Source organism: Myotis myotis, unplaced genomic scaffold (genome assembly GCF_014108235.1).
Source record: "Myotis myotis isolate mMyoMyo1 unplaced genomic scaffold, mMyoMyo1.p scaffold_m19_p_11, whole genome shotgun sequence".
Taxonomy (NCBI): Eukaryota; Metazoa; Chordata; class Mammalia; order Chiroptera; family Vespertilionidae; genus Myotis; species Myotis myotis.
Window position 1 is genome coordinate 39,556,990 of NW_023416315.1, and position 12,226 is coordinate 39,569,215.

At 43.4% G+C, this 12,226-nt stretch overlaps 1 protein-coding gene across 2 annotated transcripts in view; it reads right to left on the reverse strand.

The window, feature by feature from the left end:
- Nucleotides 1-5,141: 5,141 nt before the first annotated feature.
- CDK14 (cyclin dependent kinase 14) overlaps nucleotides 5,142-12,226 on the reverse strand; it is a 531,041-nt gene continuing 523,956 nt past the window's right edge. For both annotated transcript variants that reach the window (XM_036328251.1, XM_036328252.1), the window contains one exon: nucleotides 5,142-8,255. The gene's annotated coding sequence lies outside the window, so the exon portion shown is untranslated. The remainder of the gene's footprint in view (nucleotides 8,256-12,226) is intronic.

A 12,226-nucleotide genomic window follows, 5' to 3' on the forward strand; every position in this document is an offset into this window, starting at 1 on the left:
TGCAATTTGAACAGAGTCTTCAAGTGGAGAGGATAGATTGAGGGGGAGGCAAACAGACTGGTGAGGAAGTTCTGCATCTAAACTTCCCTACAGGGTGGCTCACGGTCATGGTCAGACATGACCGTCGGAATCGCTTGAGGAGATTTAAAAATGTACACACACCGGGGCTGCCACCCTGGAGACTGAGATCCAGTAGGAATGTTTAAAAAGCTCCCCAGGTGGTTTTGGTCATCAGCCACGTGTAGGAATCAGGGCTCCAGTGAACCTCCTTGAGGACAAACAGAGCTCTTTCCTCTTTGGTTTCTCTTTCTCCCCGAGAGCCAGGCAGTGCCTTGCATATAATTGCATATTGTAGCATATTTATACATGTGGTAAATTCACATTGTCTGCAGTTTTCTGAACCCTTTCTATGGGAGGTAAACTAAATTCCTAAATTCCATTATATTCTTGTTTAATCTGTATTATCCTTCAATACCTGATTCATTTAAAAAAACAAACAAACACATTGTTAAACATCGGTGGTGCCTTGGTTGCCATTTATGAGATTGACGATATAGAGACTAGAAAAAAGACCTGTGTTGTTACTATTTTCACAATGATATGTGGATGTAGAAGAAGGAAAAACTGTTTTGAAGGAAGTTCTAAAATGTTTTGTAACAGGGATAGTTCGAAACAGGGTCTTAAAAGGGTTAATAGGAACTTGCCTGCTAAAAAATAATGGAATGGAGAGAGCATTCCCATCAGAAGGCACAGTGTGTGCAAAAGAAAGGGGGCCTGAGGAGGCCTGAGGGGGCCTGAGGAGGCCTGAGGAGGCCTGGAGCATCCCGGGGTCAGTGGGAAGGTGAGCACAGTGCGTGTGGAGGACCTGTGCACGGACTGATGGGAGATGAGCCTGGGAAGAAGGGGGTCAGGAGGCAGTGGTGTGTTGGGGAAACTGGCTCTAAAGAAAGAAAGAAAGAAAGAAAGAAAGAAAGAAAGAAAGAAAGAAAGAAAGAAAGAAAGAAAGAAAGAAAGAAAGAAAGAAAGAAAGAAAGAAAGAAAGAAAGAAAGAAAGAAAGAAAGAAAGAAAGAAAGAAAGAAAGAAAGAAAGAAAGAAAGAAAGAAAGAAAGAAAAAGACAGAAAGGAAGGAAGGAAAGAAGAAAAAAGACCTGATGTGTAGACTTTGCCGATTTCTGTGGCGCAAGTATTCCCATCTGATTTCAAGTTACCAATGATTAAATAACTGGCTCATAAAATTCCTAAATTTTTAACAGTTGGTTCTTGTGAACTGGTACCCACGAGTTCCATTACATGATTGACCGGGGGCCGGATCCTGTAATTCCAGGAGATGGAAGCAATTTGTTGCCCTTGCCTCTGGATGGTTCTGCTTCACATTAGGTCTGCTTCATGGGTTTGGAGTAGGTTGGGCCAATGCACAAGGGACCTGAAAACTCACTGGAGATGATTCTCAGGCTCCGATCACCCGCCGTGGTGCCCTTACACCCAGGCAAGAGGGCACCAGTTTTGGTTCCCATGTTTAAAGGGCCTGGCTCTGCTCCTCCCCAGGCGTAGCTCGCCCCACAGAATAAGGAATCCATGGAGCCATGACCAACAGGAATCCACCTTCTCCATTCTGCTCCACAAATGTTAGGGGTGGTCCTGCCCTACCCCCCATTACCGGGGCTGCATTCTAAGCCAAGGTAAGCAAGCCACAGCCACAGGCAAATCCCTGCCCGCTGAATGTTTTTATACAGGCTGTGAGGTAAGAATGGGTTGTACATTTTAAAAATGAAAAGAAAAATATTTCACGACGTGAAAATTATACAAAATCCAAACTTCAGTGCCCATCCATTGTTCCGCTGGAACGCAGCCATGCTCATTCATTTGCGTTGTGCATAGCTGCTTTCACACTACAGCGGTAGAGAGAGTAGTTGCGACAGAGACTGTCCAGCCTGGAAAGCTACTAGGTAGCTCTTCCAGAAGGAGTTTGCCTACCCTCCTCCAGACAGACAGGAGGAAGGGAAGTGTCTAGCTAGCAGTTCTCACGCAGCTGCACAATAGAATCACCTGTTAAGCTCCCAAAACAGACCGCGCCAGGGCCCAACCCTCAATATTTCTAGAATGAATCGGTCTGGGGTGGGGGTGTTTTTAAAACTTCCCTGTGGTTCTATATGAGAGCCAGGGCTTTGAGCCACAGGGCTGAAGGTGTGGATTCACTGGGGCCTGAATTCTCCAAATATTAGGCAGAGGAAGGTTGCAGGCCCTGTCCCTGCTTCCCCCAAGGATCTGAGTGAATGATAACCTTTCTTTGAGGATGCAAGGGACCCGATTACTTGATTTGGTTGGAGATGGAGAGAAGGAAAAGAATCATTGATTGTTTCACACCGTATTATGATACATAAAACTAAGGGGTTTTTTTTAATGCGAAAGTTATTCTTCTTCCTCAATTTTATTTTATTTTAAATTGAATTTATTGGTGTGATGTTTGTTCTCAAAACCATGCAGGTTTCAAGTGTACAACTCAATAAAACATCCTCTGCACACTGCTTTGTGTACCCATCACCCCAAGCAACCTCTCTAAATCCTTGAACCGCTGGTTCTAACACGTGTCCCTGCACGCCCCCAGCATCGTCTACATCTGTCAGGCACCTGGGCAGGGGCCTCCACTGGGACCCACACTGGGTCACTTCTCAGGATAAACTCCAACAGGGAAGGAACCCTTACCCCACCTGTACCGCGTGCCCTCCATAATTGTTGGTGGTCTTGCAGGGAAGGAGAAAAAAGATAACTCTATTAGAATCCCATTCTCCACCAGCACAGTCAGCACCATTGGCAGAGGCTGGCTTCCAGCTATTATTGTGCCTGGCTCTCTCTCAGCAGGACTCAAGCAGACAATATAGCACAGCCAGAGTGTGGTGGGGACCAACAGTAAATACGAGGCCTTGGATTTTTAAATCTTGTCAGTTTTCCCCTGATTTGTGTCCTTTATCCTAGCCCCCTCTGCTGTATAAGCTTCTCAAAGCTAATGCCCATAACGCCACCACCCACTGGTAGCAGCAGGCTGCTGGGCCACCGTGGGGTTCTCATTGCAGCGATTTACAGTGCCTGCCATGACGCAGTCACTGTGCGTGCTAGCCTAGGGGACCGGGTTGCTCTAACACCTTCCCCTCCGGTTTCTCTTTACTCTGGGGGGGGGGGGGGGGGGGGGAGGAGCAAGTCTAGGAATGCCTAACCCCCAACTCTAATTGCTTGCCTCCCACCTCCCACCCCACACCTGGCAGAGCTGGCTAGCCCAAGCTGGAGAAAATGAAAGCATGGGCCATGAGGGAGCTAAGGGATGACTATCATTTCTGCTGCCACATTTAAAAACTTAGTCCGGCCAGCGTGGCTCAGTGGTTGAGCGTCACCCTATGAACCAGGAGGTCATGGTTCAATTCCCGGTCAAGGGCACATGCCTAGGATGCAGGCTAGAGCCCCAGTGTGGGGCGTGCAGGAGGCAGCTGATCAATGATTCTCTCTCATCATCGATGTTCTCTCTCTCTCCCGTCCCCTCTGAAATCAATAAAAGTACTTCCCAGAGCTATTTCTTTGCCCTCTTGTAGATACCAGCCTGCCACCTTCGTCTTTCTTTTAAGAGTTCATGGGATTACAACCCAGGCCCACAGTCAGGCTCTAAAATGTGAGCCCACTACTGAGGCTGCCAGTGACCTCAGCAAGGGGCACCTGTGCTCCCATGGCTGTTGGAAGGTGGGCAATGGCACACACGTTACTCCCTTGAAACGACCCTGAGGAGCGAGTTAGTCTTTCAAAGCTTCTATAATTCTAATCAGTTTCCAGGGTATGTGGTTCCCATTTAACGAAGACATTTGCCCATTATCTCTCCCTTGGTACCATGAAGTGCCCCATTTCCCAGAGTGCCAGGGGCGCAGGACGGTGAAAATGCCTGAGGCATGATGAGTCGCTTCAGTCGGGGCTGAAGAAGCGTGGGCTCTTGCGAGCGTTTCTGGTTTGGAACGTGTGTCAGCTGAGAACACTGATGCTTGTGAGAATGTTAGTTTGCAAAGGGAAACGAAGAAGCCACGGAAGTTCTAGGAGAGCAGCAAGGGGAGGAAGACCAGGGGGTAGTAGCTGCTGGTAGGTGAGGATCTGCCCAGGGGGGAGCCAGGGGCCTGGGCCCTTTTAACATGAGACTTGAACTGGGATTTTTTACCTTCAAGGGTAAACATTTTTAAATTATGGAACATCATAGCTATACATCGATGACTGTATCTCATATGAACTTTATTAGCAATTTATCAGTTCAGGGGGAGGGGGATTCTTTTGGGGTTATAAAGCTGGCAGATCTGACAAGGAGGTGGTGATAGAAAGGACACCAGCCCCCCAAGGCAACATGTGAATCTCAGTGCGAGCTCCCTGCCCATTCAGGTGCAGACCCCACGAGGTGGTGGTCAGGGAAGTGTGCTCAGTGGCAGAAGCTGGGATTTGTCTTCAGTGGAGAGTAACCTACTCACCTCATCTTAGGACACGTGCAAAAACCAGGAAAAAGAAGTAATAAAAATAAACAGGGTTGTCATTGAACAAGACCAGATTGGCTCCAGATGCACAGAACACGTGGTGAACGTCATAAGGAGCTGGAGGGTTGTGAAGACCCTCGACTACACAAGCTTGGTTTTGCACAGCCTCCTCCACTTCACCTAAATATGGCCTCGCAAAGCAAGGTGAGGGAGGGGTTAGCAGGCTCCTGGAACATCCCAGCTGACTCACTCCTTCCCACAGCCAAGAGCACTGTGTGTTCTCATTTCTCTCTCTGGGAATGGCTGTGCCTAAGAGTTTGCCATGTGACACAGTGTATGGTGTTTTGGGTACTCACCAAGAAGACCTACCAAGAAAATGTACAGAGATTCTTTTATTCTGTATCATGTTACAAGAAAACAACAGTGACAGCTGACAAACCATTACATCTTTCATAATACAGACAAATTACAATTGGTAACAAATATGCAACGTGTTTTACTCCATTCTCCTTACTATATGTTATTTTGAAGTATAATAGTTTTCTGAATGATGCTAGCACATTTCTTAGGTACCAACCACCTGTTAGAAAGTACGCATCAGTGTATCTTACAGAAAAAAAAAAAGATAAAAAAAATCCACTCCCAACTAGAGAATGTAGATTTTATTTGTGCCTCTAAAATATGCTGCTGTGGGAAGGGAATGAGAATAGGAGATTGCTGATTTTGTTTGAGATTTTTTTTTTTCTTTTTTGTTGTTGTTTGGTTTTGGTGTATGAGGACTGCAAGGCAGTAACATATGTGGTTTCTTCTGCCTACAAGCCAGTAAAGGGGATAGAAGTTATGCACAATTATGCAGCATATTCCTATGTATAGGGGGCAGGCAATAATCTACCCCAGTATGTACAGCCTAAACTTCCTCTTATATAACAAAGATTACAAAACCAGTAATATTCACAGATGATTATCTGATAGAGACACATGACTGAGGGCATTGATGACACTGGTTGTCATGGACACACTGAGGGAAGGATGCCCAGAGGCCTTGCTTTCTCTGCAAGCCTGGAGGAGGCGCCCCTGGAACTTTTCTCATCACTCTTTCGAGGTAGAAATAGCTTCTCACTTGTTTCAGTGGGTGGACAGCCATCCTGCTTTATACCCCATTGTTTCTGAGCACTGCAAACATCCCCCCCCCCCCCATGTTCTACCTAACTTGTATTGTTAAGTCAACCACACTGCTCCTTTAAGAACATGGACACGAAGTCCTGCGTTTCCTTTTGGAATACTGTGTGTATACAGTCCCCATGCTGGTCCAGCTGTTTGAATTCAAGCTACTCCTTCCTATAAAAATAATCTCACAAAACATTCCAGTGCTTTCTCAATGGAATAATAAATCTGCTAATGAACGCATTCTGCAATGATTTTCGTGGCTGCCCTCAGCTAGAGACAGTGGGGATAAAAGGGCTGGGGTGAGGGGGGAGAACATGATTGCAAATGTGAGAGGAAAGGTGGGAGAGACAAACCAAACTTTGGATGTTCTGTACTGATGGCAAGGAGGGGGAACTAAAAGTTCCTAAACAAGATCTTCTGAGAGGTCTGTCTCCAGCAATAAAACGGATTTACCCCTGCTGAGTACTAGCGTGTTTCCTTTCCCCAATAGAAGCTGGCTGGGACAGGGGCAATATCTCTGAATGACTCTACTATGCCTAATTAAAGAATTTTAACACTAAATATTTTCAAATTTTCAAGTTAGAAAGCTTAGTACATAGTAAGATTTAATCATCAGTTGCTCTCGGTTTTAACTTAGTAAAATACAAAAGTTAAGCCTCTCCCCCAAATGAATAATTCAAGACAAATCACAGGCAAGGCTGTTTTTTAATTGCACGTAAGTTTTCTTCTCCATATTTTCTGTAAGAAGTCCTAATTTAAATACACAAATCAAAATACCTGTAAAGACTACTAATGAGTTGGAATGCATGAAAGAAGAGTGGGAAAGCTTTCTAGGTAGCAAATACTCTAGCCTCAGGTAACTTTTATTCTCTTTAACACCAACCAGTAAATAATTCCTCAATTAACATGTAGAAGCTCACAGTGAATGCTACTTCTAGATACAATGGATTGTGACCTTGACTGTATTATATACTCACATGTCACTCCAGGGACGGTACCATTTTAATGTTTAGGAAGTCTGGGTCCCATTCCCTAGGTATACTGGGTGTGACTATTAGAAAAGCTTTCTCTTACCTGACTCTCAGAGAAAGTCTTTGTCAAACTGGCTCACAATTCCTAGACTTGGTCCCCCAAAGTGCAATGCATTTCAAGTTCCTGGTCTCTCCTTCTTTCTGACTAATAGGAAAATGTAACACAATGTACAGGAAGTATTTCCATAGGAATTTGTGTCCTGAGGAGCTAGGTTTCATGCTTTCGATGAATTTCCTAACCACCCCCTTGGCCTGAGGATTATCTGGGACTCTGCAGTGAGGCCTGTCCCCCTGGGAGACGGCCTCCATCAGAGAGCTTCCCCTCCAGATCAAAGCACCACAAACGCCCAACCCACTTTTCCCTCCATGTCACATCCTCGCCTTCATCCTCCAAGGTCTCTCAACTCCTTCAACAGGGGGAGCCAGGCCTTTCTGTTCCCCTTTCCCATCCTTAAAGCATGAGTCCTGTATTGCTTCTAAAACCTTCATTCAAACAGTTTTTTCCCCAGGAGACAGTGTAAAGTCAGGGTCTCCAAGGATGGCTTCCAGTCAGCTTGGAATGTTTTCAAAATGTAATTTACAGGTGCTCTGATGTAAATGAGCCAGTTTTTAACTCTGGATCCCTTTGTCGCTTGCTTATTAAGTGTTAACTAGCAAAGATGGCTTTCAGGGCTCATGCAGCCGATCCGACTCCGTGCACCCAAGTTTTGAACGCTCTGTTCCTCACTCTTTTCTCCACTAAGAAAACACCACGTGCCAAAGAGTGCATGGAAACAATAAGATGTTGACGAGACCCAGGACACAGGTAAAAAGTCACCTCCAGCTCCAGAGGTTGAAAAGGAAGCAATTTATCCCTGTCCTTTGTCCTTAAAGCTTGATACTTGGTTCTTCACTTCCAACCTATTTGGAAAACAGTCATGCTATGTGGCTTGAAAACGCTAAGCAGGTTCTGATATCTTATATAAATGTGTGGTGTTTCCAAGAAAAAAACCCCAAACTGGGAAATGTCCTCAAAAGGTAGGCGACAAGGGGGCCCCACAGCCAGGGACCAAGTTGCCAAACAGTCAGAGAACATGGGTTTGCTTTAGCTGAACATGACGTTCCTGGTGGTTGCAAAATGTGCAGTGGTCTCCAGGAAAGCGCACATTGTTTCATGCCACTGTGTGGCTTTCAAGTACAGATATTACTGAAGAAGTGTGAACACCAGATGTGTTGTCTTAATGTATTTAAGACATGGTTGGTAAAAGCATAAAAACCTTCACAGAGACGCTGCGCTGCTGAGGGAAATCAAACAAAATCAAACACAAAAGACTGAAAAGAATACATGCCATGGATCAGTAAGCGAAGCTTAATCTTCACATAGTTCTTGGGAATCACAAGATATCCAAATGCGTGCAAGGTTTTAAATAAATTGCAGAGAAAGCAGGGTCTTGCCAGCTTCAATTTTCTTGTAAGTGAAATCCACCACAGGGAGTGAGAGGAAACTGATCCATGATTCCCTTCCTCTGATTGGCCACTTCATTAATGGTTTTTTTTTCTTCCCAGAATGATGACAACTTAATCCTGAAAGGAGGAAAAGAGAAAATTGTTATATGGTAAAAAAAAAAAAAAAAAAATCATACATCATTCATTTTTCTTCAATTACACGAGACATCAAAATTGGTCAGGCCAGGGTGAGCCTATCTGTTTTCTCCACAGCTACCCCAAGCCCACGTATCTGAGGCAAAGTGCCTCCTTCACCCCCAAAATTCTTATAATGTGATAAACAAATGTTCTGACTGCTTTTACTTCCCTTCAAAGAATTTAAATGACCTGACCTCACCCAGCCGGAGTGGCTCAGTTGGTTGAGCATCATCCTGTGCACCACAAGGCTGTGGGTTCAATTCCTGGTCAGGGCACATACCTGGGTTGTGGGTTTGATCCTTGGTGAGCACATATGAAAAACAACCAATCAATGTCTTCCTCCCTCCCTCCCTCCCTCCCTCCCTCCCTCCCTCCCTCCCTCCCTTCCCTCTTTCTCTCCCTCCCTTCCTCTTTCCATCTTCTCTTCCTTCTTTCTTTTTCTCTCTCTCTCTCTACACACACACACACACACACACACACACACACACACACACACACACACACACCGTCCTCTAAGAAGCAGAAAATTGGATCATATAGATGCTTAAAAAAAAATTCAGCTGCCTACAATTCCTCCATTGTCTAGTATTAGCCCTAGTTTCTGTAGAATGAAAACTGACACAACCTGAAGTTAGCCAGCCTCTTGCTAACTTCCTGCACATGACTGTGCATTTGCAATGGTGCTGCTTAAACTCCATAACTACTTCCATGTGAACGGTTCGAGAAGAGAGAAGGATGGTTTGCCCTGCTCTGCCCACATTTCTTTTTGATCCTTAAGCTTTCTCATGGAGTCTCTAGGATGGGAAAAAAAGTTTTGCCAGGAAGGGTAAAGGAAACACTCCAAGGTTCAAGTCACAAAGCCCAGAGATTTGATCTATTAGTTCACTGAGTCCCCGAGTCAACTCATCATCTTCGTCAGAAGCGTGAGTCACGAGGCCTGGTCAGGCCTCCTTGTGCCCTTCTCCAATGCCACACTGTCATCTTCCTGGGCAAAGAGGAAACCCTGGCCTTTTGCGGAGAACTCACAGTGCAGCTGCCCCCCTGCTGTCCATGTGGGGTGTAGTACCAAGGACCTCACCCCTGCAAGGCACTGCCTTGACCAAGAGAACAAAAAGTTCCAGTCTTATAGTTGAGGGTGGCATCTTCTCCACCTCTGCTCATTTCTCCCACTTACTATGACAATTTTTTGGAAGCTTAACCTTCCATCCTTTTTTTTTTTTTTTTTGATTGAGCTGAAATTCATGTAACAAAATTAGCCATATGAAAGCAGGTAGTACATTTACAATGTTTGCAGCATCACCTCTGTCTGTTTCAAAACATTTGTCATCCCCCAAAGAGACCCCATATCCTTTAAACAGGCACACCGTTTCTCCCTTGCCCCAGCTCCTGACAACCACTAATCTGCTTTCTGTTCTATGTATTTCCCTATTCTGGGTATTTCATAGAAACAGATTCATACAACATGCAGCCTATTGTGTCTGGCTTCTTCCACTTAACATAATGTTTTTAAAATTCATCTATATTGTAGCATGTATCAGTACTTCCTTCTTTTTTTATGGTGAATAGCATTCCATTTTATAGATATACCACATTTTGTTTACCCATCCATGAACTAGTGCACATTTGAGCTGTTTTCAAAATTTGGCTACTGTAAACAGTGCTATGAATATTCATATGCAAGTATTTGTTTAAATACTTGTTTTCAATTCTTTTGGGTAAATACTTAGGAATGAAATTGCTGGGCCATAAGGCAATCCTGTATTTAACTTTTTGAGAAACTGGCAAACTGTTTTCCACAGTGGCTGCACCCTTTTATATTCCCATTGGCAATATACAAATTCTCTAATTTCTCCACACTCTTGCCAATATTTATTACTTTCTTATTTCCCCCTTCTTGATTATAGTGAGTGGGAACTGGTATCTCACCAGTTTTGATTTGTATTCCCTCTAATTATTAATGGTGTTGAGTGCCTTTTCATGTGCTTGTTGCTCATTTGTCTATCTTTGGAGAAATATCTAATTCAAGTCCTTGGTCCATTTTCAAATTGTTTGTCTTTTTGTCATTAAGTTGTAGGAGTTCCTTAAATATTTGTATTTTGATTTGCAAATATTTACTGCCTTTTAGTAGATTGCCTTTCACTATGTTGATAGTGTTTTTTGATGAACAAGAAATTTTAATTTGGATGAAGTCCTATTTATCCATTTTTCATTTTGTTGCTTATGGTTTTGGTGTCAGATCTAAAAATCCATTGCCAAGTCTAAGATGATAAAAGATTTACCGCTATGCTTGCTTCTAAGAATTTAGTCCTTACATTTAGATCTTTAATCAATTTTTAGTTCATTTTGGTAAATGGTGTGAAGAAGGGCTAACATTCCATTCATAAGAGTTCTCTGTCCTCAGTGACTGAGCCAAATGTAAACAAAAGTCCTTACCTTAAGTTTCTGGGAGAGGTGTGGGGTGGAGGGAGAGGCCTGGGGGTAGATGGACAACACATATAGGCCTTTTGCTACCTCAGTTGTTGTCTCAAATAGTTGCTGCTGTGGGGCAGTTCTCTATGTGGCTCACTTGGCCACCTCTCACCTCTGCCAGGTTGTCCAGAAATGCCTTTATCAAACCACTTCTTAAAAAAGTTGCCACCTTAGCAGAAATAATTACATGGAAAGTACTGCCATAGCCCCCATTCCACACTTTGCAAGGAGAGAGAGTCTTGTTAGAAGCCCGAAAAGTTTTATAATATGAGTGAGACTTGATTTGGGCCTTAGAGATGGAACAGGATGTGGACATGTGACAAGGAGAGGTCAGTCACTTATACAGAGGGATCTATCAAAACCAAAGGTTCAGGCTGGGTTGGTGTGGCTCAGTGGTTGAGCACTGACCCATGAACCAGAGGTCACGGGTTCAATTCCCAGTCAGGGCACATGTCTGTGGCTGTGGGCTCGATCCCCAGTAGGGGGCGTGCAGGAGGCAGCTAATCAATAATTCTCTCTCATCATTGATGTTTCTATCTCTCTCTTCTTCTCTTTTCCTTTCTATGAAATAAATAAAAACATATTTTAAGAAAGAATGCTTTGCTTTTCAGTATACCTGATTTCATGTAACAATAAACTATACCGTCACCATAGTCCATGGCAAGTTATTATTCTGTTGGGTTGGTATTATACTTTTTTTTTTTTTTTTTTGCCATTGATGGTGTTTGTCCTTGTCTTTGTCCTGATTCTTTAAGTGTAATTTCCAGAAGAATCACATGTACCTAATCAGATAATTATCCTTTAGTAATAGTAACTGGATAATAAATGGTGAACAGTGATTATGGATAAGTCCATTTAGTTAGGTTTGGGGTCAGACATTTAATGAAAGTATCCAACAATTAAAATAAAATAAAAGGAAGGGAGGTGCCAATGAGAGCTAGACCCCCGTCTCTGTGAGATGACTCTATAGCTCAAATTGTGCCAAGTGCCCTGACTGACATTGTTCACCAGCAAATGCGATGTCCTTCTCCCTCCTTGGGCAACACTGGTATCAGTTCCAGTTTTCAAGGTAGGTGAGTTTACTGCTAGAAAAATTCTTTAAAACCTAAATGTAATCATACATGTGATGGGTGGTGATGTAGGTGAAGGGAGAGTATAGGACATTCATAGGGAAGTAAAATATAATAATAATGCAAATCCTTCCCTTACATTTAATAGATTATTAAAACAGACTGCACACATAATACAAATGAACAATGAATATAAATTATAAGCTCAGCTATGTGCACAATTCATAGGTATATAAATCATTAGATTAATGGATGCCATTTTTATCTTGCTTTCTGCTTTTACAGTGTTCTTTCTCTAGAAATGAATGTTTTTAAACAAGAAATTGGATTTTATTGATAAAATCCTTATTCAGAAATATCTACATAGAGCTT